The sequence below is a fragment of the Physeter macrocephalus genome, chromosome 5 (assembly GCF_002837175.3).
Source record: "Physeter macrocephalus isolate SW-GA chromosome 5, ASM283717v5, whole genome shotgun sequence".
NCBI classification, from domain to species: Eukaryota; Metazoa; Chordata; class Mammalia; order Artiodactyla; family Physeteridae; genus Physeter; species Physeter macrocephalus.
The window spans coordinates 22,869,973-22,895,164 of NC_041218.1; the positions used below are offsets into that span (position 1 = coordinate 22,869,973).

At 37.1% G+C, this 25,192-nt stretch overlaps 1 protein-coding gene across 6 annotated transcripts in view; it reads right to left on the bottom strand.

The window, feature by feature from the left end:
- KLHDC10 (kelch domain containing 10) overlaps positions 1-25,192 on the bottom strand; it is a 60,932-nt gene that overhangs the window by 31,615 nt on the left and 4,125 nt on the right. The window lies entirely within an intron of this gene.

Genomic DNA, 25,192 nt, shown 5'->3' on the forward strand with positions numbered 1-25,192 from the left:
AACTCATCCCCAAAAGAATAAGAACAATTATGTGCACCATTTTTCGGAATTCTGGTTCAATAGACATGCATTCAATAATCACCAATGCCATCTTGTGGCAAAAATTCACCAGGAGCTTTATAAACAGATTAGAAACGATGACATTTTTACAAGTCAGTGAATGTTAAAAAGGGAGCTCTGACTAAAATTAATTTGGCATAACGTAGGCTCCTGTTCTCTTCCAGGTTTGGTATTCTTTTATCAGTTATATGGTTAAGACGATAAAGCAATGGGTACCATTCTTTAAATATGAAATAAGCTGATCTTGCTATAATTAAAATTTTGTGGTAGCAACCAAATAAAACAAACATTTAATATCGTGACACTTCCACTGTGGGGGGAGAAAAAAAAGGAAATTCCTCTGCCTTCACAGGAAGCAAATTAACTGCACATTAACCCCAATTAAAACTTGTTTTCTTATAACATAGAAGAAAAATGCAAAGCACAGTAGAAGTGTTAAATGGGATAATTTTGTCTCTTCCCAAAGGTTTGATAGCTCCCATAGACAGCTCTTACAAGCAATAAAAACAATTAACAATAAAAATAATTAACAATTAACAATTAACACTGGTATAGAATTTAAAGTTTACAAGGAGCTTCTACAAGTATTATCTCATTTGATCCTCACAACAACCCTGTATGGATTCAACAGTCATTTCATTAAGCACCTGCTATGCCTTGAGCCCTAGGCTAGGCTCCACGGTAGCCAAAGGATATGACTCCTAGCCTCAAGAACTCATGGTCTTGTGAGGAAGGCAGATGCCTAAACTAATAATTACATTACAGTGAAGTAATTGCTATAACAGGGGCTATAAAAACACTTTGAGGAAGATATTATCATCTTAATTTTACAAGTAAGGAAGCTAAAAAAAAATTAAGTGACAATGCCAAAGCCAGGAGTCAAGCCTGGGCAGTTTGACTCTTAACACCTGCCTTTTTTCTACTATACCACACTTAACCTGTCTCAAATTCCTTGGAAAGCATAAGTTTTTGGTTTTGGCAATTGGAAATATCTGAGATGCTCATCAGCAAGGTCTGGTCTGTTTACTATAGCACTTGTACATAGAGATACATAAATTCAGTGTAATGAAATAGCATTACCTGCACATGTATACTTAATATAGTGGCGGAGACAGACTCGTGAGCAAGGGAAAGAATTATTTTGCAAAAGGGTTGCAAAAGGGTTTATCTATTAATCCTCCAAGTCTTTTAAATCAGTAGTTCCCAAATGCTGGTCTACAGACCACTGGTGGGCTAAGGTGAAGATTCACCAGTCCAACACAAAATGAGAAAAATATGGACAAGGCAATGAGATTTTTTAAATACTAAAATGTTCCATTTTAAAGTCTGTCCTGGGCTTCCCTGGTGGCGCAGTGGTTGAGAGTCCGCCTGCCGATGCAAGGGACACGGGTTCGTGCCCCGGTCCGGGAGGATCCCACATGCAGCGGAGCAGCTGGGCCCGTGAGCCATGGCCGCTGAGCCTGCCCGTCCGGAGCCTGTACTCCGCACCGGGAGAGGCCACAGCAGTGAGAGGCCCACGTACCGCAAAAAAGAAAAAAAAAAAAAAAAAAGTCTGTCCTTTTTTCAGAAATTAGGAAATTTTGTTATTAAATAATCCTTTATTTTAAGAGATGAAGGTGATAGAAAATGGTACTTGATTTTGTTTTTTAATATTCTTTCTTGGAAAAATAAAAAATTTGCAAGCCTATGTGTATCCCCAAAATATACATTATTTAAATTTATAGGTTTATGACATCCAAAGACTGGAGAAGCACAGCTTTAAATCAATACAATATTTGTCGATCACTCATAAGTCCAACATTGTCAACCACACTATCAAAGGATACATAAGATGTATAAGAAACTTCCCTTGCCCTCAAGAAGTTTATTTTCTAATTAGGGAGACAAGACAAACACATAAAACAATTAGATAGCAATACAAGACAGAATATAACAAGTGATTAGCTTAAAATTTGACATTTTTATGTATCAAAAGCATTAAAATGTACATACCCTTTGACCCAGCTATTCCACTTCTAGGAATTTATTCCTAAAGAAATAATCATAGATGCATGGAAAGATGTATGGACAAAGATACACACTGCGATATTATTTATAATGGTAAAAAATTAGAAACACTTTCAGTGTCCAACGCTAGGGAGATGGTTAAGTATGCTAAATAAACATATTTAAATATATTCATAGTCTACGCACCACTAAAAAAAGTACATACAAGAATATTTACTAACATGAGAAAACATTCACAATATATTGCAAATGAAAGGTGCAAGGTACAAAATAGTAGCAGTGCATGATACCACATCAACAAAGAAAAAAGTATATATTCATGAAAAATACAGGCAGGATATACATCAAATTTTAATTGTGGTTATCTTTGGGCAGTTATTATGAGTAATTTTGTTTTTTTCTCCTTAGTTCTGGTGTTTATTTTCCAAGCTTTCTCATTGAGTAGGCATTACTTTTGGACTGGAAAAAAAAACAATACCATATTACTTTAATTTTTTTTTAAGCTATGATAAGAAAATACTGTAAAGAAGCATACCAAAGTATTAACAGTGGTTATGATTCAGGTTGAGGATTATCACCCCTTTTATATTATCCAAAAATTATAAGACATATATTGTTTTATAATGGAAAAATATAAAACAAATTTAGATAACAGTGAGGGAGTAAAACTGAAAATTACTGAACCAAAGTCGTAATCAAAAATCCTTTTTGATGTTTTCTCAGAGCTCTGTCAAACATCTTTGGCCTACTTTTCTCTCAGCAACCAACGTAAGTCTGTCACAGGCACAGGCTAATGTTGACTCTACAGAGGTTATTCACGCAAAGTAGGCACTAACTTCAGAGTCCATGTTTTCTTCCTTCAGCCAAAGAGCAGAAAAAAAGAGAAACCGGCAACATAGCATATATATGCCTCTCCAATTTCATGTAAATATATTCCGAAGTTTTGTTCTTGAAGCTTTAATTTTTATATATTTGAATGCCAATGTTCATTTATGATTGCTTATACTCTTCAAAACAAAAACCATAATTTTTTCAATCATTTCATCAATATTTTATTTTTTGCTAGCTTTTCCATTTTTCCTTTTTATTTAGTTCACTATAAATATGACATAGTCATTGACAGTCAAGATGATAGGCTGAGCACACTGCAAGCAAGCTCCCCTCTCCCCAAAGCCCCACAAGTAACACAAAAGCCATTAAAAAAAAAAAACCACTATAATCAAAAGAAAGCAAGAAATGGTCTAAATCAATCACTGAAAGATGTACGACTGACAGAATCAGCTTAAAGAAGGAAACCACAGCGCTATACACCCCGAGTAGAAGGCTACTGCAAGTGATCTGAAAAGCCCTCAGAGTAAACTAAGCCCAGAGGTGGAAGACAGCAGAAAGAACTGAAATAATTTATAGAATTTACAGCATAACTGGTTAGGGGGTGGCATGGAAGTTACAAAGCAGGTCAACCTCTCCCACAATTTACCATTTTGGTTCAAGCATTATAAAATAGAGGTACATAATTTGCTCCTAGATGGGAACAGTGGCATCAAATAAGAAAGGTGTCACTCCCCAGGTAGGAACAATGAGTATAAACCCTTGGATCAGAAAGACAGGACAGAGCCCTGGGTGGATATTAAATCCCAGGAAAAAGAGGGGACAGACACTAAAGAAGTCTGGCAATTGGTACACTCTATCTCACTGCACATTCCATCTCTACCCACAGTCAGCGGAGACCTGCTGCAATAAACATATGTAAAATTCACAGGAAGGCTAACAAGGACTCTCAAATAAAGGCAAATGAGCACAAAACCAAGACTCAAACATGAAAAAGTTATTAATGTGACAAGCAGAACTCATACCCAAAGAAAAAGAGTTGACAAATTAAATAGAATAAAACCTTAGATTAGGTACAATTACTGTCCTGAGATATGCAAGATGATAATACATTTATTTTAAAAGAAATAAATTGGAACTCTTAGAAGTTAAATTTTGATCATTTAAATTAAAAAACTAATTAAGGACTGAAAAAAATAAAGAACAAATTAAATTAGTAATCTAAAAAATGGAGCCAAGAAATGCACCAGAACATAGTATAGAAGAAAAAAGAGGTGGGAAGCATTTTAAGAAGTTAAGATATAAAAGGGGATTGAGCAACTACTATCAAAACGCCACCTGCCTTTTTTGTAGAAACGGACAAGCTAATCTGAAACTTCATACAGAAACACAAGGAAACCAGAAAACCAAAACAATCTTGAAAAAGAACTAAATTGGAAGACTCACATTTCCTGGTGTCAAAACTTACTAAAAAGATATAGTATTCAAAACTGTAGTCCTGGCGTAAGGATAGACACGTATATTAATGGAACAGAAACTGAAGGGTCTACAAGTAAACCCAGGTATCTACCGTCAATTGATTTTTTTTTAACATCTTTATTGGAGTATAATTGCTTTACAATGGTGTGTTAGCTTCTGCTTTATAACAAAGTGAATCAGCTATACATATACATATATCCCCATAGAACAGACTTATAGTCAATTGATTTTTGAAAAGGGTGACAGGATTACTCAACGGGGACAGCGTAGTCTTTTCAACAGATGGCCCTGGGACAACTAGATATACTTTTAAACCTAGAATTCTATATCTACTCAAACTCTCAGTCAATTGTGGGAGTGAAATTAAGACTTTTTTTTTTGGCCGTGCTACATGGCTTGCAGGATCTTAGTTCCCCGACCAGGGATCAAATCTGTGCCCCCTGCAGTGGAAGTGCAGAGTCCCTAATCAGTGGACGGCCAGAGAATTCCCAAGACATTTTTGAATGTACAAGGACACAAAATTTTTGCTTCCCTCAGAGTTCTAGTGAACAAATTACTCAAAGATATACATCTGGAATTAAAAAAAATAATCCAAGAATAATAATCAAGGTATAAGAAACGAGTAAGCAGGGAAATCAGTAAAGTAAGTTTAAATAAGTGCTGACTGGAAAACGAAACAAAACACAAAAGCTTACTAATATTCAAAATCGTAATCTCAGTGATACTGACAGGAATAATTATGAGGGTAAGAAGAAGGGCTGGAGAAGGGAAAGCAGGTGAATGGTAAAGTCCTTGTCTTGTTCAGAAGAAAGATACAGAAAGTGATTAATACAGATACTGATAGAAAATATAAATTTAAGTATTATGTAAAGAATTTAAGATGGCTTCACTCCAAACATTTAAAGAAGACACAAATGCTTTCAGAGAATAGAGAAACTCATTTATGAAACTAGTAGAACCCTGATATCAAAATCTGATAAAGACATTAAAGATCATTACAGGTCAACATCCTTTATAAATATAGGCATAGAAATTCTAAACAAAATATTATCAAATCAAAGTTACATAAAAAGAATAATATCATGGCCAAGTGAAATTTGTTCCAAAAATGTGAGGCTGATATAACATTCAAAAATCAGTATAATTCACCACAAAAGCAGAATAAAGAGAAAAACTATGCAATCATCTCAATAAATGCAGAAAAAGCATTTGATAAAATTCAACACCAAGCCAACTGGGGAAAAAAAGAAACTTATGCTTACACAAAACCTTGTACGTAAATGTTCATAGAGGGACTTCCCTGGTGGCACAGTGGTTAAGAATCCGCCTGCCAGTGCAGGGGACACAGGTTTGAGCCCTGGTCTGGGAAGATCCCACATGCTGCAGAGCACCTAAGCCCGTGCGCCACAACTACTGAGCCCGCGCTCTAGAGCCCGCGAGCCACAATTACTGAGCCCGTGTGCCACAACTACTGAAGCCTGTGCGCGCAGAGCCCGTGCCACAACAAGAGAAGCCACAGCAATGAGAAGCCTACGCACCGCAACAAAGAGTAGCCCCCGCTCACCGCAACTAGAGAAAGACCGCGTGCAGCAACAAAGACACAACACACCCAAAAATAAATAAATTTTTAAAAAAAGATTTTAAAATAAATAAATAAATGTTCATAGAAAGTTCATTCGTAATAGCCAAAACCTGGCAACAACCTTCCAATGAATCAGAATGGGTAAATGAACTGTGGTTCATCCATACCATGGCAGTCTACTCAGTTATCAATGAACTAACAATTGATGGGGGCAATAACTTGAATGGCTCTCAAGGGAATTATGCTGAATAAAGAAAGCCAATGTCAAAAGGTTACATGATTCCACTTATATAACATTATTGAAATCACAAAATTATAGAGATGGAGAACAGATTAGTGGTTGCCAGGGGCTTGCCAGGGGGAGATGGCTGTGCCTAAACGAGGGCACATGAGGAGCCCTTGTAAATGGGTCTGTTCCATATCTTGTCTAGGTGGCCATGCAAATCTATACATGTGATAAAATTACACAGAACTCAACACAAACACATGCACAGACACACACACAAATTAATGCATGTAAAACTAATGAAATCTGAGTCAAGTAAGTTGATGGTATCAATGTCAATTTCCTGGTTGTGTTACTGTGCAGTAGTAACAGCATATCATCTGGGAAATTGGATGAAGGGTGTATGAATCTCTCTGTATTATTTCTTACAATTGCATCATAAATCTACAATACCTCAAAGTAAAAAAGTATGAAAAATTAAATAAATAAAAACCAAAATGCAGAGAAAAAAAAGCCTGACTATGTTGATACGGGGCAGATTGCATTCAAAATGACATATCTGAAACAATTATGAATATTTTAACAATTACAACTATCGATAGAGAACATGATCTAAGAATTCTGGTTTAGGTGATATGGTCCTACTGCATTATACAATTCAGTATCTATAAAGAATTTCAAAAGAGAAGCAAATTAACACTGTATTCAGAATCACTGCACGGTTGTGCAGACTGCTTACTGCACGAGAGCTCCATGCCAAGTGGCTAAATGGGGACTAAAATCTAGCCTGCACTCTGCTGCCCAATGTACTCACAGAACTATGTCTACATGCACCATGGCACACTTTGGGCTGGCAGTGACCAACTTGTTAAGTGAATGACTTTCTTTTAAACATAAGAGAAATAACATTTGAGTATCTATTCCTAGCACTTATATACACTCATTTTTTAATTTCTGCCTTTGCCTTTCAAAATAAGATCTGAACCCATATCTTAGCTCTGCTGTGCTGCTCGGGTATAGAGTATTCCTCAGGAGGTTTTGGTTCTGTCTCAAATCCTTTTTGAAACAAAGTGGTGTATAAATTAATACAAACCAAAATATGAATTACAGTGCAATATTGTACTGTGTTATGGTTTAATTAGTCACGGCATTATAATATATGTATGTTTATGTATGTGAAAACAGCTGCATTCCTTAATAAAAGTACTGTTCCAAGAACTCATTTAAATCCTCACCACAACTCTTAGATAAAATTATGATCCCCGCGACTTCCCTGGTGGCACAGTGGTTAAGAATCCGGCTGCCAATGCAGGGTACACAGGTTGGAGCCCTGGTCCGGGAAGATCCCACATGCCGCAGAGCAACTAAGCCCGTGTGCCATAACTACTGAGTCTGTGCTCTAGAGCCCGCGAGCCACAACTACTGAGCCCACATGCCACAACTACTGAAGCCGGCGCGCCTAGAGCCCGTGGTCCGCAACAAGAGAAGCCAATGCAATAAGAAGCCTGCGCACCGCAGTGAAGAGTAGCCCCTGCTCGCTGCAACTAGAGAAAGCCCACGCGTGGCAACAAAGACCCAACGCAGCCAAAAATAAATAAATAAATTTATCTACTGAGGCTGTGCTCTAGAGCCCGCGAGCCACAACTACTGAGCCCACATGCCACAACTACTGAAGCCGGCGCGCCTAGAGCCCGTGGTCCGCAACAAGAGAAGCCAATGCAATAAGAAGCCTGCGCACCGCAGTGAAGAGTAGCCCCTGCTCGCTGCAACTAGAGAAAGCCCACGCGTGGCAACAAAGACCCAACGCAGCCAAAAATAAATAAATAAATTTATAAAAATTATGATCCCCAATTTACAGATGAGAAAACTAAGACATACAGAGATTAAGTAATTTGACCAAGGTCACTTAGCTAAGTAAGCAAGTAAAAACTCTGGGATTCAAACCCATGCAGTTTGGATCCAAATCACTCTTAACCACTCACAATAATGCTCATAGTCACAATTCAATTTGGCACCTGAAAAAGTATGTCTAACAGAGGCACTTGATAAATACTTGTTAAACGACTGAATGAATGGATATTATGGCAGTAATTCTCAACCAAAGGTACACTCTCCCAACTCCCTAAAGAAGTTGCTCTCCTCTCCCAAGATTCTGGTATTATTCTCCATTATACAGTCATCCCTTGGTATCCACTGGGGATTACTTCCAGGACCCCCGAGGATACCAAAATCCGAGGATGCTCAAGTCCCTTCTTCTATAACATAGCTAAGTGTTTCCATACAACCTACTCACACATCCTTCAGTATACTTTAAATCCTCTCTAGATTAATTATAATACTTAATACAATGTAAATGCTATGTAAGTAGTTGTAAATACAATGTAAATGATCTGTAAATAGCTGCTGGAGTGCAGCAAATTCAATTTTTGCTATTTGGAACTTTTATTTTCCCCGAATATTTCTGAACCGAGGTTGGCTGAATCCATGAATACGGAACCCGCAGATACAAAGAGCCAAAGGTATCATTATACCGCCACTTAATTAAGAATAAAAACCAGGGACTTCCCTGGTGGCACACTGGATAGGACTCCACGCTCCCAATGCAGGGGCCCCAGGTTTGATCCTTGGTCAGGGAACTAGATTCCACATGCATGCCACAACTAAGAGTTTGCATGCTACAACTAAGGAGCCCGTGTGCTGCGACTAAGGAGCTGGCGAGCTGCAACTAAGGAGCTGACAAGCCTCAACTAAGGAGCCCATGTGCAGCAACTAAGGAGCCAGCGAGCTGCAACTAAGGAGCCCGTGAGCCACAACTAAGACCCGGTGCAACCAAATAAATAAATAAATATTTTTTTAAAAAAGAATAAAAACCATAGTAAGTCATAGCCTATCATAGACTTCTTTCCTCCTATAAAAATGAAGTAATCACAGCACATTGAGAGACATCTTCAAACCTTAAGATATTCTTTGTCATTTTGGTTTCTATCGTTAGTTATTCAAGTATGACTTTACTGGAAAAAAACAGCCTTGTAGGGTGAGTAGTTTTGTCTTTGGCGGAGGGAGAGAGCACAGGAGGAGTTGTATCAGGCTCAAACTGTTCCAAAAGGCAGATGTGATACTGAAACCACTGTTCGTAAATGACTGAATCCTAAGTTTTACTATCCTTCCTTAGAAATAGTAAAAACGATAGAGGCCAAAAATTTTACAGATTAAAAATTAATCAAAAAGTATTATAATTCATAAACCTGTGTTAGATTAAAATATTAAATCGGGACTAACAAACAAAAATTCTAGGAATACTCCTGATTTAAAATAGCACCATCACATTCCTAATGTTTATGAATGGCTGCCAAGACTTTGAAATAAAGTTTTAAATAAAAACCCCACCCTTTGGGACCAGTTAAATCTTTTGATAGGAAGAATTAACTATAAGCACACCACAAACTATATGTATACTAGATGGTCTCTAAAGCTCTAAAACTTCTACAATTTTCAGTGGAATCAGAAATGCTCTAAGAATCTTAGAAACTTACCCAGTGCAATGGTTCCCGAGATGCTGACTAGATGGCTCGTTGCAAGCTTATTAAAAAATATAAAAATAAAAACAAAAACAAAAAAAAGCAGATTACCAGGTCCATCCTAGTAGGTCTGGTATATTAACTTTGGTAGGGAATCGGGTTCTACTGAGACTAATAAGATTTATTGGCTCTCTTCCCAGAAAAATGCACATATATGCTCACAATTTTACACACGATATAATCCTCTGAAGACTATTCACAGACTTGTGAATTGAGGGACTCCAAGTTAAAAAATTAAAAGAGGGGCTTCCCTGGTGGCGCAGTGGTTAAGAATCCGCCTGCCAATGCAGAGGACACGGGTTTGAGCCCTGGTCCGGGAAGATCCCACATGCCGCAGAGCAACTAAGCCCGTGCGCCATAACTACTGAGACTGCGCTCTAGAGCCCGCAAGCCACAACTACTGAAGCCCGTGTGCCACAACTACTGAAGCCCACGCGCCTAGAGCCTGTGCTCTGCAACAAGAGAAGCCACCACAATGAGAAGACTGCACCCCGCAACAAAGAGTAGCCCCCGCTCACTGCAACTAGAGAAAGCCTGCGTGCAGCAGTGAAGACCCAATGCAGCCAAAAATTAAATAAATGAATAAATAAATAAAATTTTTTTAAAAATTAAAAGAATTTAGACCCAGAATGTTATAATTGTTTTCAAAGGGTAGTTAAATGGAAGAAGGAATAACCTTATTCCATATTCTACCAGAAGACACAACTGGGAGAAACTCATAAAGTTGCAGCTGAATTTAAGGCAACAATTAGAGCCAACAAATAACCTGACAGCTCTCTCCACAAATAGGCAGCCCATTAATTTAAGAGGTCAAAATAAGTAGACCTCTTTAAAATAGAGGTTAAAAAAAAATGGTTAGAGCTATTGTGGAAAGGATTCCCACACTGGGTAGAAGATAAGGAAAGATGACTTCCAATGTCTTTTTCAATTTTAGTATTTTATGATTCTAAGGAATTTTAGAAGAGGGGAAAAGGGAAAAATAAAAAGTCAATCTTAAAACTTTTTTTACTTATAGGTTGTTTTCCACATTTAAGATTAAAAGAAAAAGTCTGCATTTGTGCTCTATGTTACCTGTGTCAATGTGCCTGTCTTCTTTTTTTTTTAATTGAAGTATAGTTGATTTAAAATGTTGTGTTAATGTGTGCCTGTCTTGAAATGTAAACCATAGCCAAAGGATCTGTTTTTCTTAATTCAATATTGCCTCCTTCCTTTTTATCTCAAGCAGAACTTCATTAACAAGCAAACAAAAAAAGCATATAGAATATATCCTACAACCCTAGAAAATAACCCAATCAGTTTCTTTACTAACAACTATGTATTTGAATCTTAAGTACACTGAAATAAAAATTTATAGTAATAATTCACTCAAAGAGCCAGACTACATTTGATCTTTTCTTGCTCCTGGATTTCTTGTACTCTGTAACTTGAGTTTCCAGAGAATAACCTCTCTCCCCAAAAACATCCCTGAGAGACAGAGAAAAAAAAAAAAAAGACTATATACTGGGTGAGGTCAGATGTAGGAGATTAAATATGAAAAACAGATTTGTAAATCAATACATTTTGACAAAGCCTACTGATCTAAAATTTTGAAACCTCCCTCCTTTAAGGAGCACCAAAGATGAGTACCTCTTTAGAGGTACAGAGTCCACCCTATTTCTGCAAGTGAAACTGAGAAACTAAAAAGAAGGAAATCCACAAATTCTAAGAGTTAAATGACTGTATCCAGAAATGTCATTTATTACTTTTACTATTCATTCTGTTCCTTGATTAAAACTAGAAAAGTGATCAGTTTTGAAAGTGAAGACACAACTGTTCTATATGAACTCACTTTCCCTTCTCTCAGGTAGCCATTTTCTGTTGGCAACTGCAGTGTCTTCCAAAAAAAATACCTAGACTTGACCAAAGGCAATGAGAACCTGTGTTGGACTAAATCTGGCAAAAAGCAACAAAACATTCACTAAATAACAAATTTTTAATACCAGATATTTTTAAGAACTGTTTTTAAAAGTCTAATATTTAGAAACAAGCTATCCTGAGAAATTGATAATAATCCTGTTATGTAAAAAGCAGAGAGCCAATAAGAACATCTTAAATGCAAAACTAAAAAATGCCAGATATGAATACAGCCAAAGTACACATGATTTCTAGTAAGACATTTGCATGAAGCATTATATTCAGAAATAATAGCTATTCTTTACTCAGAAACAAAAATTTCAAAAGATAACATTTCACAAGAACATTTGCATTGAAGCATTTTTTCTATAAGTGCACAGATCAGTTTTGGACTTAAAATCATAATTGAATAGAAAAGATTTTGATGTAGCTTTAAGAAGTTATTTCTCTCCCTGAATGGTTTTCTCAGTGTTTTCTTTTGTATATGCACATTATTAAAGCTAAATACATTACCTCTTTCTAAGGTACACAGTTCACATTATAAAATTCATATTCCTGCATCAAGTTTGTGTGTTTGTGTGTGTGTGTTTTTTTTTGCAATACGCGGGCCTCTCACTGCTGTGGTCTCTCCCGTTGCGGAGCACAGGCTCCGGACGCGCAGGCTCAGCGGCCATGGCTCACGGGCCCAGCCGCTCCGCGCCATGTGGGATCTTCCCGGACCGGGGCACGAACCCGCGTCCCCTGCATCGGCAGGCGGACTCCCAACCACTGCGCCACCAGGGAAGCCCGTTTGTGTGTGTTTTAAGGAATTTATTTTATGTGACACCAAGACGTTTGCGGTTGGCTTTGGTTTGATCAATTACACATCTGATTCAAATTAACTGAGTTGACAGTTTGCTGATGAAACCATATGGCAAGAACTACTGTGGGTAAAAAGGGAAACAACTTTTTCAAAAAGCACCATTCAACTCCAATGACTACCTCATTTTTTTTTTGGCTTAATTACTTCTAATTTCACTATCTAGTCTTACAGACAAATTCAATGATCACACTTTAGATAAAGCTTGGAGCAAATTCACTGACAGTATAGCATATATAAAAAGGAAGAGTATTAGATCGAGCTGAATTCTAAATGCAACAGGAAGCCACTAGATTCTGATCTTGGAAGCAATAATCATAGTTATGCTTTGGGAAGATTAATCTTGTTTCAGTATATAGAATGAAATAGGAAGACTGAGAATGACAAAAACATTACAGGTTTCCCCTGTTATCCTAAAGTAGAGTGTTTCTAATGAAACCTTTCCTAGGTCGAAATGGTGTAATGCGCAGAAGCAATTACCTTAATTACCTTTGTGCTAACCGATGCACAAAATAAACCCTGAAAAAGCGCAGATGCTCGCAGACACAGTGCAAAGCTATACGGCTCGATGCTGAGATGATGAGTACAGTTCCCAGGGAAGGAGCTTGGCGAGGCCACTCATGCTGCTCGGGGTGCACCCTGCCTCTATAACAGCTAGCTGCAAAACAAACGCTGAACCGATTTTTGCTTTTCACCTTTTTTTATAAAAGTGAAAATCCTCTTCAGATTTCTTTCAGTTAGTGAAAACAGATACTTTCTTAAAAATGAAGTGGCGTAAAGCAAACTTTGTAAAAGCAGGGGATACCTGTATTAATATAGTCCAATTTGAGGCAGTGAAGGCCTGAATTACAGCAGAACTGGGAAGGACAGGCAACAGAGACAAGGACGGCACAGTGGTTAAAAGCATGGACTTTGGAACCACACTGCTGTATCCAAATCCTGTATCCAAATCCTGGCTCTGTCCCTTGCTAGCTATATGGCCTTGGACAACGTCTTATCCTCTGGGCCTCAGCTTCTTTCTCTATGAAAAGGGGACAATAACATTACCTACTCCTCATTAGGTTATGAATAAATGTTTATAAAAGTGCTTAGCTAAGAATATTATTTGGGGATAAAACACAAGGACTTAAAGACTAGCTGGATGGGAAAGCTGAGTAAGATAAAGAGATAAACTATAAGTGTGAGTTTTTAAATTCTGTAACTTGAAGAAAACTTTAAAAACACAGATACAAAAGGGTAAGATGGCAATATTTATCACTATGCATTGCACAATGTTTTTAAAGAGTAAAAGACCAGACACAATTTAAATATCTATCAACTGTGTGGCTGGCACCTTGCTGTACACCTGAAACTAACACATCATTGTAAATCAACTAGACACCAATAAATTTTTTTTTTAATTTGTGTGGCTGGTAAATTAGTGTACATCCATACAATGCAATACTTTCAGCCATTAAGAAGAATCAGATCAATCTAAATGAGCTAATATAGAACAGTCCCCAGAATATATTTTCAGTAAAAAGAAAAAAAAGAAGAAAAAAGGGCAGGTACAGAAAGAATACTTTATGTTCTACTCTAATTCGTTTAAAAATAAAGTTAACATACACTTATATGCCTATATATGCGAATTCTAATTCTGGAAAGATACACCAGAAACTAACAGATGATACCTCTGGGGAGAGACTAGAGAATCAAGGATCTAGGGAGAAAAGAGATTTTGTCTCCCCTGTATACTATTTGATTTTATCATGTTTATGCAGTGTTTTTAGTTTAAAAAAATTAATGAAAAAAAAATGACAAGCAGGGAAGGTTGAGTTCAATAGTAAGAAATCATATTTACATATTTAAGTGAACATAACTTTTATGTTCTACAAGTTTGCCCAGTACAGATTCTGGTAACAGTCTAATGATCTGGGGGTTCAAAAACACTAAAGACTTTTTAAAAAAAAGATGGTCTTAAAAATAGCTCAGGGAGAATAAACAAAATGAACCTTAAAAAGCATACAGGCTATTAAAAACTAGGCTGCATTTCAAAATTCTAAATTTATATGTCAGTTTGTGATTTGAAATTCTGAATATGGTTTCCCATGCTACATATAGTTAGTAAGTCCCTAGGCCACCCCACAAAAGCCTACTATACCCACAATGACAACTACGGTACTGCAGTAATAGCAGTACAGAGTCCACCATTTTAAAACCTTATCTTACTCAAGTTCTCAGGCACATCTGACAAGGTGAGCTCTCCCTCCTTGAAACAATTTCTTCTCTTGGCCTTTGTGAAACCGAGCAGCCCTGCTTTTCCTCCTATTTTACTGACCTTCCTCACTTGCTTCTCCTTTCCTTCTCACCTTCAAGAGTTATAGTCTTCTGCCGCTATTTCTATTTAATCTTTCTTGGTGATCTCACCTAATTCAGTGACTTTAAATACCATCTGTATGCTAAGAATTCCAAATTTTATATCCTGAGCCTCCACCTCTCCCTTGAGTTTGATTTATATATGAAGACTGCCTCCCTATATCCTCTACTTGGAGGTCAAACAGGCATCTCAAGCTTAACACAGCCAAAACAGAACTCCTGATTGACCCCTCACAATCCTGCTGGTCTCAGTCTGCTCCATCACATTTAATGACACCATCATCCATCAAGTTGCTCAAGACAAAAACTTTGGAGTCATCCTGATTCCTCTCTTTCCTTCATATTTCACAGTAAATCCGGTTAATGCTACTTTCAAAATATATCTCACACTCAGTGACTTCTCACCACCTATACCACTGTACCCTACTCCAAACCACCATCAACTTTTTAGGAGACTACTGCAATACTTTTCTAAATGGCCTTGATGCTTCACTTTTACCAATTCCCGCAATCCATTCTCCACCCGGCAATTAGAGAGAGCTTTAAAAAATGTAAATCACATCACACACTCCCCTGCTTAAAACTGTCCAATAGCTCCCCTTCTTAGAATAAAGAAAGGTCACAAATTCAGTTTTAGACATGATAAACTTGAGGGGTAAAAGCCATATAAGTGGAGACATGGAGAAAGCAAGTATTTGGCCTTCAAGAGGGATTTGGGCAGAAGTTACAAAGTGGCCTTACTTATTAGCATATGAATGAAAAACGAAAACCATGGATTTGGAAGAGAATACCCAAAATAAGTTGAAAAAAGAAGGGTAGAGGCAAGGGACCAAGACTCGAGAACTCCAATAACTTAAAGGTCTGGTAAAAGAAGGACCAACAAAGAAAACTAAGTATGAGAGGCCAGACACACAAAAAGAAAACCAGACCTGATGCCAAGGAAGCCCTTCAAAATGAAGAGAGATCAGGTAAGATGGAGACTGAAAATCAACCACTTGATTTGACAACACATAAGTCATCTGCGACTTTAGCAAGAGCTACTTCAAAGACAATGGAGAGATATGGCAATGAAGACAGCAACTCTAGTCAATGCTTTCACGAACTTGGTTATGAAAGAAAAGGGAGAGACCAGAGATATAAAGCTTGAGCAAGCTCAAATGCTATAGGGATGATTTTATGGAGAGAATGAGGTTGAAGACACAGATAAGTGACAAAAATGTAAATTTTCTGAAAAGGCAGGAAGGGATGGAATCAAGGCACAAATGGAAGGATGCAACAACTATTTCTGATAATACTAAACATAAACTTGTACTTGGAAAAAAAAGTATTTGGAAAAACCACACAAAAATTGTATGTGCTAAATTCCTGGGTTTAAAAAGTGTATTTAGACTTATGTAATGTAAAATAGTCTAAACTCAACTCTTTTGCATGAATAACTATAGACATTGACAAATACTAACTCATTGAATAAACATTTAGTAAAAGTCTGCTATAAGCGGGGCAGTGTTCTAGTCTCTGTGGAAGGTGACAGAGAATAAGACATTATTTTTGTCTTTAAGAAGTCCATTGTTAGTAAGCAGATAAGTGTGAAAACAAATACTTGCAATTCAGTATAATTACTGTGATCCTTTGTATATAGAAAGGAAGGTGGTGACACAAAGAAGAGGCACAATAGCATGGACTGTGAAGTCTAACAGACTGGGTCTGAATCCTAACTCTGACATTTATTAGCTGTATAAACTTTGTGCAAGTTCTGTAGCTTCTCTCTAAGCCTCAGTTCCTCATCACAGAAGTGGATGAGAAAGTTAATTACCTCACAAAGTTATGAGAATTAAATAAATTAATACCTGCAAAACACCTTGAACAGAGGCAGACACACAGTAACTACTCAGTACAAGTAACTTACTTGTATTAAAAGAGAGAATAGAAAAAAAGCTGTATAAAGTATACTTGGATTGGTCTTAGAAGACAGTAGGAGAATGGCAATCTAGGAAGAAAAACTGTTATATGCAGAATCATGACACAGTGTGGTACTGCAGGAAACTGCAACTTAAAAAAAAAATCTCTCCCAACCTAACTTCTTCCAAGAATTTAAGGCAACTAACGGCAAATAGATCTATAGCTGAAATATAAAATGAAAGACATAAATGACGAGGCTGGAGAGGTAGAAAAGGACACACAGAAAAGTTAAAGAGGAAAAACTGACACGACTTTATGACCAATTGGATAAGGGGTGAACAAAAGAAAGGAATCTAATGTGATTCTCAGATTTCTGGCTTGATTCACTAAATTGATGAGGTAGCCATTAAATTAGAATAAGGAGCATAAAGGGAAGAACAGGTTTGGCAGGAAAGATAATGAAATTGTTTTCAGACATGCTGAATTTAAGGCACTCATCAGTCACTTGGGTGGCAATGGCAAACAGGCTAGGAAAAGAGGTCTGGATTGGAGACAGATTTGGATGTTGTCAGGATAGTAATGATATTACCCAGGGGAAAACATAAGAATAAGAAGGGAAACAAACAAACTAACATATACTCTTGGATGTCAATACTAAGGGGCAGATAAAGAAAAACTAATGAGAAATTCAAGCGATAAAAAGGATAACTAAGAGCTCTTTAGTAACTAAGAGCTCTTTAGGAATACAGACTGTGTCTAGTTATGTATTCCCAGGGTTTAGTACAGGAGGTAGTCAAAATCAAAATCTAGAGAAACTGGGTAGGATGAAGACTAAGAGATACTAATGGATTTGTCAATTAGGAAGTTATTACCTTACCAAGAGCACTTGAGTAGAATGATGGAGGTAGAAGTGAGACTGCAATAGACTGAAGAGGAAAAAAAGAAATTTAACAAGAGAGCCTAGGGGCTTCCCTGGTGGCGCAGTGGTTGCGCGTCCGCCTGCCGATGCAGGGGAGCCGGGTTCGCTCCCCGGTCTGGGAGGATCCCACATGCCACGGAGCGGCTGGGCCCGTGAGCCATGGCCGCTGGGCCTGCGCGTCCGGAGCCTGTGCTCCGCAACGGGAGAGGCCACAGCAGAGGGAGGCCCGCATTCCCACCAAAAAAAAAAAAAAAAAAAAAAAAAAAAAAACAAGAGAGTCTATTCTTTCTGAAAGCTTGGCTGTGAAGGAAAGAAGTAAAAGAGCACATCAGCTAGAAAAAAGCCTAAAAGGTTATTAATATGATAAATTGAGAAGAAACAGATTCTACTTGATAAAATAACAGAAAACATAAATAAGTGTTTATGAGTAAAACATTTAAATATAGAACAGCTTTAGGAGAATCCCAAGTTGCTACTAGTAATATGTACTTACTTATATTGCATTAAATAAAACATCATTCACTGATAAAGAACTAAAAGGAAAGCAAAATATCAAAATGTTGACACAGTTGTCTTTATGTGGAATTACTATAGATGATTTTCCCCTTGTTTCAAGTTTTCAATATTTTCCAAATTTTAATAATGAGCTTGTATTCCTTTTCCTAAATCAAAGTATAGTTGATATACAATATTATATATTTTACAGATGTACAATGTGATTCACAATTTTTAAAGATTATACTCCATTTATAATTATTATAAAATATTTGCTATGTTCCCCATGTTGTACTATATATCCTTGTAGCTTATTTTCTACCTAATAGTTTCTTAATCTCCTACCCCTATAATGCTCCTCCCCGCTTCCTTCTCCCCACTGGTACTCACTAGTTTGTTCTCTGTATCTGTGTCTGCTTCTTTTTTTTTTTTTTTTTTTTGCGGTACGCGGGCCTCTCACTGTTGTGGCCTCTCCCGTTGCGGAGCACAGGCTCCGGACGTGCAGGCTCAGCGGCCACGGCTCATGGGCCCAGCTGCTCCGCGGCATGTGGGATCTTCCCAGACCGGGGCACGAACCCGCGTTCCCCTGCATCGGCAGGCGGACTCTCAACCACTGCGCCACCAGGGAAGCCCTGTCTGCTTCTTTTTTTGCTTTATTCACTAGTTTGAGGTGTTTTTTTAGATTCTACATATAAGTGATATCATATAGTATTTGCCTTTCTCTGTCTGACTTATTTCACCTAGCACAGTGCCCTCCAAGTCCATCCATGTTGCTGCAAATGGCCAAATTCCATTCTTTTTTATGGCTGAGTAGTAATCCATTATATATATAAGCCACAACTTCTTTATCCATTCATCTGTTGATGGACACTTGGGTTGTTTCCTTATCTTGGGTATTGTAAATAGTGCTGCTATGAGAGCTTGTATTCCTTTTATAGTGGTGGTGGTAGGAGGTGGAAGACAATAAACTTTACCAAAATTAATGATACTTCCGGGGCAGAAAAGACTTAAGTGATTCTAACTTGAGGAAGATAGAAAATAGAGAAAGATGAAATATTAGCAGGCAGAGAGCAGAAAAGAAATGGAAGGAAAAAAATAAAACCAATGCAGAAATGAAATCTTCATTGTAAGTAGCACAAAGGAGTACAAACACTGCTGAAAACACAGTAAAGGACCTGGACAACAGGACTGAGAAAGGCAAGCAAGATATAACCTAAATGGGAAGGAAATCCAAAAAAGAGGGGATATATGTATAAGTATAGCCAATTCTCTTTGCTGTACAGTAGAAACTAACACAATATTGTAAAACAACTATACTCCAATAAAAATAATTTTTTTAAATACTGTTTTCACCCCCCCCAAAAAAAGATATAAACAAACTCTGAAAACCATAAAACATTGGTGAAAGAATTAAAGAAGATCCAAAAAAATGGAAAAAACATCCCACGTTCAGGGATTAGAGGACTTAACATTATTAAGATGGTGGTATCTCCAAACTGATGTACAGATTTAACACAGTCCCTATGAGAACCCCAGCTGAGTTCTTCATACAAATTGACAAGCTGATTTTCAAATTTATATGGAATTGCAAGGGACCCAAAATAGCCAAAACAAACCTGAAAAAGAATAAAGTAGGAGAGGGACTTCCCTGGTGGCGCAGTGGATAAGACTCTGCGCTCCCAATGCAGGGGACTGGGGTTCGATCCCTGGTCAGGGAACTAGATCCCACATTCATGCTGCAACTAAGAATTCACATGCCACAACTAAGGAGCCCTGGAGCCACAACTAAGGAGCCAGCGAGCTGCAACTAAGACCCAGTGCAACCAAATAAAAAATAAATAAATATTAAGAAAACAAAAGGAATAAAGCAGGAGAACTCACACTTTCTGGTTTCAAAACTTGTTCCAAAGCAACAGTAACAGAGGCAGTGTGGTACTGGCACATGGACAGATATTACAGATTAATGGAATCAAGAATCCAGAAATAAACTTATACATGTTTAAAGTCAACTGATTTTCAACAAGAATGCCAAGACCATTCAATGGGGGAAAGAACAGTCTTTTCAACAACGGTGCTGGCACAACAGGACAGTCAGTTAAGATAACCTCTACCACAAACCAAACATAAAAACTAACTCAAAATGAAACAGAACATAAATGTTAGAGCAAAACTATAAAACTCTTAGAAAAAAACACAGGGGTGAGTTCTTCATGACCCTGGATTTGGCAAAGGATTCTTAGATATGACACCAAAAGCAAAAGCAACAAAAGATAAAAAATAAGATAAATTGGACTTCATCAAAATTTAAAACTTTTATGCTTCAAAGAACAGAAGTAAGAAAGTGAAAAGACAACCACAGAACAGGAAAAATATTTGCAAATCATTTTTCTGATAAGGGACTCGTACCTAAAATATATAAAGAGCTCTTACAATTCAATAATAAAGACAAATAATCCAATTAAAAATTGAGCAAAGGATCTAATAGACATTTCTCCAAAGAAGACATACAATTAGTCAACAAGCACATGAAAAGATACTCAATGTCAATCATACCTCAAAAAAAAAAAAAAAACAGAAAGAAAGGAAGAAAGCAGGAAAGGAAAGAAAAGAAAAAGAAAAAGTGCTTGACATCATTAGACATCAGGGAAATACAAATCAAAAACTACAATGGGATGCCACTTCATTCCCACTAGGATGACTGAAATCAAAAAGTCAGATAACAACAAGTGTTGACAAGGATGTGAAGAAACTGGAACCCTCTTATACCACTGGTAGGAATGTAAAATTCCAGCCACTTTGGAAAACAGTTTGACAGTCCCTGAAATGATTAAACATAGAGCACGAAGTTACTAAATGACCCAACGATTCTATACCTCAGTATATACCTAAGAGAAACGAAAACATATGTCCACACACAGATCTGTACACAAATGTTTACAGCAGCATTATTCATAATAGACAAAAAGCGAAAACAATCTATATTTCCATCAATGGATAAACAAAATGTGGTATATATATCCATACAATGGAATATTATTTAACCAGAAAAAGGAATGAAGTACTGATACCTGCATCAAATGAATAAACTTTGAAAATAGTATGGAAAGTGAAAGAAGGCAGTCACAAAAGACTCTATGATTCCATTTATATGAAAAAGTCCCTAACAGGGAAATCTACAGAGACAGTAGATTATGGTTGCTTAGAGCTGGGATAGTGGGTAGGGGAGGATGGGAACAGGAGGATAAGGGAGTGACAGCTTAAAGGACATGGGGCTTCTTCTTGAAGTGATGAAAATGTTCTAAAATTGACTGCGGTAATAATTCCTCAAATCTGAATATACTAAAACCCACTGAATTGAACACTTTAATGGTGAATTGTATAGTATGTGAAGTGTATCTCAATAAAGCTACTAAAACCACAGGAATGGAAATGTTAAAGTTTAAAAGGATTAACCACTATTGTGCCAAAGAAAATAAATAAATAATTGAACTGCAAAATATTTAGAAAATAACTACAAGAAGCCTACAACCTACAAGACACAACTCAAGTAGTATTCAGAAGAAAACTTATAATTTAAACACTTAGAAAGAATGAAAAGAACATTAAGCATCTAACATAAGAAGACAGAAAAACAGCCATAAAATAAACCGAAGGAAATCTAAAGGAAGGATTTAAAACAAGAAAGAAAAAATAAATAAATAAGAAAAGAGAGAAAAATAATAGAACTAATTTTTTTAAAAATCCAAGCACGGGCTTCCCTGGTGGCGCAGTGGTTAAGAATCCGCCTGCCAATGCAGGAGACATGGGTTCGAGCCCCGGTCTGGGAAGATCCCACATGCCATGGAGCAACTAAGCCCATGCACCACAACTACTGAGCCTGCACTCTACAGCCCGCAAGCCACAACTACTGAGCCCACAAGCCACAGCTACTGAAGCCTGAGTGCCTAAAGCCCGTGCTCCGCAACAAGAGAAGCCCCTGCAATGAGAAGCCTGTGCACCACAACCAAGAGTAGCCCCCGCTCACCGCAACTAGAGAAAGCCCGTGCACAGCAACGAAGACCCAACACAGCTAAAAGTAAATAAATAAATAAATAAATTTATTAAAAAAAAAAAATCCAAGAGCTGGCTCTAAACAAAAACAAACAAAAAAAAGGGCAAGGCCTCACATGTACAAAATAAGAAGTGATAATGAGTAAAGTGATAATGTAGTCACAGACACAGGAAATTATTTTTTTAATCGTTAAAGAGTAACTTGCTCACTTCACACAAATAATTTTGAAAACTTAGATGAAACGGATTATTTTCTAGGATAATATAAGTTAGCAAATCTTCCTCTCAAAGATATAAACTATAAGCAGTCGAATTATCATAGAAGTAAAGAGATAATTGTCAAAGAGCTATTCTCCCCCCGAAATACTCAAGGTCCAGGTAATTTCACAGGTAATTCAACCAAATCTTTAACTTCAATGCCATTTAACTGGACAGGGAAAGAAAAAGGAAAAAGCATAGAAAAAGAAAGAAAAGTTTGAAATTATTTTTATGAAAGTGGCATCATCTAACAAAGATAAAATACATAAAAGAAAACTACAAAGCAGTTTAGCTTAAGAAGAATGATGCAAAATTTCTAGATAAAGTTTAGCAAATAGAACCCAGCAGCACATTTTAAAATAATAATACACAATAACAAAGTGAACTGATTCAGGAAAGCAAGGATGGTCCAGTAATAGTAAATCTATTAGTACAATTCACCACAATAGTAACCAAAGGAAAAAAATTACATAATTCCCACAGAGGCTAAATTTTATTCCATATTTTTAAAAATCTTAATAAAATGGTAAGAGCTGACTACTTTAACATAATATGTGTACTTCAACCTAAAGTCAGGTCTAATCTTAATAGGAAAGCACTAAAAAAAACCTCAAATTGATGTCAGGAATAAGGCAAAGATCCACTACTATCTTATTGTTTAATATTTTTGGAAAGTACTAGCCAAATCAATTTGACAAAAGAAAAAAATAAGTATAAAAACTGGAAAGGAGGAGATAAAATTATCTTTACTTGGTAATGATATGATTATTTAACTGCAAAACCCTAGAAAAACAACTGGGAAACCATTACAGATAGTATGAGAATTCCAAAGGTGGCCAGGTACAAAATTAATACTCAGAAATTAATAGCATTACCATATTCAAACAACAAGATAAAAGATATAATAGCAATAGAAACCCCATTTACAATAGCAACAAAAAGATAAAACACCAGGAATAAACATAAAAGAAATGTGAAAGGTCTACATGAAAAAAACTTTAAAATGTTATGAGGGCTACAAAAGAACTCTTGAACAACAAGAAATGAATGTACACCCTGTTCCTGAACAGGAGACTGAACCTCAAAAAGACGTCAATGATCTCTAAATCAATCTACAAATATAATGCAGTATCAACAAAAATACCGAAAGATGGGGGAGGGGAGCTCGATAAACTAATTCTAAGCCTTACAGAACAAGCAAAGAATATTCAGGAAAATTCCAAGAAGTAGAATGAGAGAGGACTATAATCAAAGAATGGGGTCACTAGGTATAAACAGGTAAACTGATCAATGAAACACAATAAAAAGTCCAGTAAGAATGCCAAATTATATGTAGGAACTACGTATACCTATAGATAATATTTCAATACTGTGATAACTGGGTAGCCACCTAGAAGAATAGTAAATTCCTACCTGAATACTTTACATAACTTAAATTTTGTATGAATAACTTAACTTAAAAATAAATTATAAAATTACCAGGAAAAACACAAGAATTTTAATTTTAATTAGAAATAATATTGAAATAGGAAAGGCCTTTCTTATAACAAAAAAAACCTAAAATCCAAAAAAAGATTAATAATTACAACTACAAAAAAACTTTAATTTCTGCTGAAAAAATATACCATAAACAAGGTTAAAAGCTAAATGAGGGCTTCCCTGGTGGCGCAGTTGTTGGGGGTCCGCCTGCCGATGCAGGGGACGCGGGTTCGTGCCCCGGTCCGGGAGGATCCTGCATGCCGTGGAGCGGCTGGGACCGTGAGCCATGGCCGCTGAGCCTGCGCGTCCGGAGCTTGTGCTCCGCAACGGGAGAGGCCGCGGCAGTGAGAGGCCTGCGTACCCCAAACAAAACAAAACAAAACAAAAAAGCTAAATGAAACTGTGACAAATATCTGCAACACATAACCAAGGCAATGAATTTCCGTAAAACAGAGCTCCTATAAACAATATTAAACATCCCAGTAGAAAAATGAACAAAAAATATAACCAGATGAATAAGAATGATAAACAGATGTTATAAATAAAGGAAACAAATATGGCTGTATGGTTCTTATACCTATTGAAAAGATGAAGAAAAATATACCTTTTTAATTGGCAATGTAAAAAGAGTTTAATAACCCACTCCGTTACCAAAGGTATGGAAAGCCAGAACTCCAGCACCAACAGTGGAACACAAACTGGTACAACGTCTATGAAGGGCAATTTGACAATATCTATCAAAATTTAAATAGCACATATCCTTTGACCCAGCAATTGTACGTCTAGCAATTTATTCTAAAGGGATATTAACTGTATCATCCTTTGGATTAGCAAGACTGTAAACGTTTTTAAATGCCCATCCAAACAAAGAAATGCTACCATTTTTCTCCCCTCCTACACTCACGCACACACACACACACACACACACACCCCTTTCTGAAAGATACACAAGAAATTAGTTGCTTCTAGGGAAGGAAGCCAATTAGCTTGGGTCAAAGGAAGAAGGAAAATCTGCCTTTTACCATTTGTACCATTTGTATCTTATATCATGAACATATATCACATTGAAATTTTTTTTTTTTTTTTTGCGGTACGCGGGCCTCTCACTGTTGTGGCCTCTCCCATTGCGGGGCACAGGCTCCGGACGCGCAGGCTCAGCGGCCATGGCTCACGGGCCCAGCCGCTCCGCGCCATGTGGGATCTTCCCGGACCGGGGCACGAACCC